Source organism: Alligator sinensis, unplaced genomic scaffold (assembly GCF_000455745.1).
Source record: "Alligator sinensis unplaced genomic scaffold, ASM45574v1 scaffold404_1, whole genome shotgun sequence".
Taxonomy (NCBI): Eukaryota; Metazoa; Chordata; order Crocodylia; family Alligatoridae; genus Alligator; species Alligator sinensis.
Genome location: NW_005841839.1, coordinates 3,754,134 through 3,755,739, shown reverse-complemented (window position 1 = coordinate 3,755,739; position 1,606 = coordinate 3,754,134).

Sequence of the window (1,606 nt, the reverse complement as noted above, 5' to 3'; positions counted from 1 at the left end):
TGCCAGGAGCAGGACGCAGAGGGCACTGTGTGCATATGCGTGCCCCCACACATGCATGTGGCCAAGAAATACAGCTGGGAAGTGGGGGTGAAGTGAGGAGAGGGAAGGGGGGAGGAGGGGAAGATGTGGGGGGAGAGGGAGGTGAGAGCGGGGAAAGGTGGGTATATGTGCTGCCCTCCCCTTTTGAAAAGGTGGTCACCCTAACTTACAGTGTGGGCAAGACAAGTGAGACACACTGTTGCAGGGCACTAAGGTGTCCTGCTCCTAGAAGAGCAGGAACTGCCTGGGGAGAGTCCAAAGAGCCAGGCAGGAGCCCAGGTGCAAGTTGCCATGGCAACCGGCTAAGGAGGCAATTAGTCAGCACCTGTACCTGAAACTAAGGGAGGCAGCTCCCTGGCCGGAAGCAGCTCTCTTAGACTGGGAAGGGAAAGCGCCCTGATTAACCTCTGCTCCGGGTAATGGTAAAGGGGCAGAGCACACCTTTGGTAGCCTATGTTAAGTTATAGCCCAGGGGCATATGTTTTGTTTGTAGTTTTATAAGACCAGTGGCTTGGGTGAGGCTATTTGGGGGAGGAGGAGGCCTCATTGGGGGCGCAGACCCTGGCACCAGAGAGGGCGTAGAGACAGGGCTGCAGAGAGCCCAGTGAGGACAAGGGGCTGAATTATAATGAGGCCGAGGCAAGACAATGCCAGTACCATCTGCGAGGCTTGGGGCATGGTAAAGGGGCGGTTGGAGCCACGCATATAGCCCATAAGGCTAGGGTGCCCCCGAAACACCCATTGTGAAATGAGCCCCACAAGGGGTCCAGGAACCCACAGGGTTCTGTAAGTTCATCAGACCGTGTCCAAGAGGACTTAAAGGCAGCCTCCCTATTTTCATATTCTTCATCAAAGACATGGCAGGGGAGAACTGAGGGTGCCCATCGGGCCAAACTGGCACGGTCAAGGGGCCATCCTTAAGGACTCCATCCCGTGACACACACAACAGTACAGCATGGCTGTCTGAAAATTTAAAGCTTCACTAGCACCAGTACATGAAATGGACCTAAGGACCAGATCTAAAGCTCACTACTGATGTCAATAGGAGGCTTCCATTTACTTCAGTGGATTCTGGTCAGGTCCGCAGCAAGAAGTCAGGGATTTTCAAGAGACATTAAACTGGAAATTGTTTTGTGCCATTTAACATTACAACAATGTAGTTGTAGTAAATTTATGCAAAAAGGTTTGATGGGCAGGAAGTATTTTCCATTAAGGAGGATTCTTGATTAGCAGAGCCACACTTTGGTTTGACCTGCTCTGACACAAAAAGCTGGGAGTGCTTGCAGCGCAAGGCAATGCTACAGGTATAGGAGAGATGCTAACTTATTAGGCCATCAACATCCTGCACACAACCTGAGGGGTGTCTCTCTCACACACATACACAAGCTCATTTTAAGTGACATCTAATATTACTCAGACTGTCCTTATAGTACAATACTTTCCCATATTTTATACCAGTAGGTTTTTCTATACAGCACAGGGGTCTATATATCATCCATGCCGTCAGCCACCTTACCTCACCTCACCTGCCTACAGGATAAGCACAAGCACAATATTGGAGCAGGAA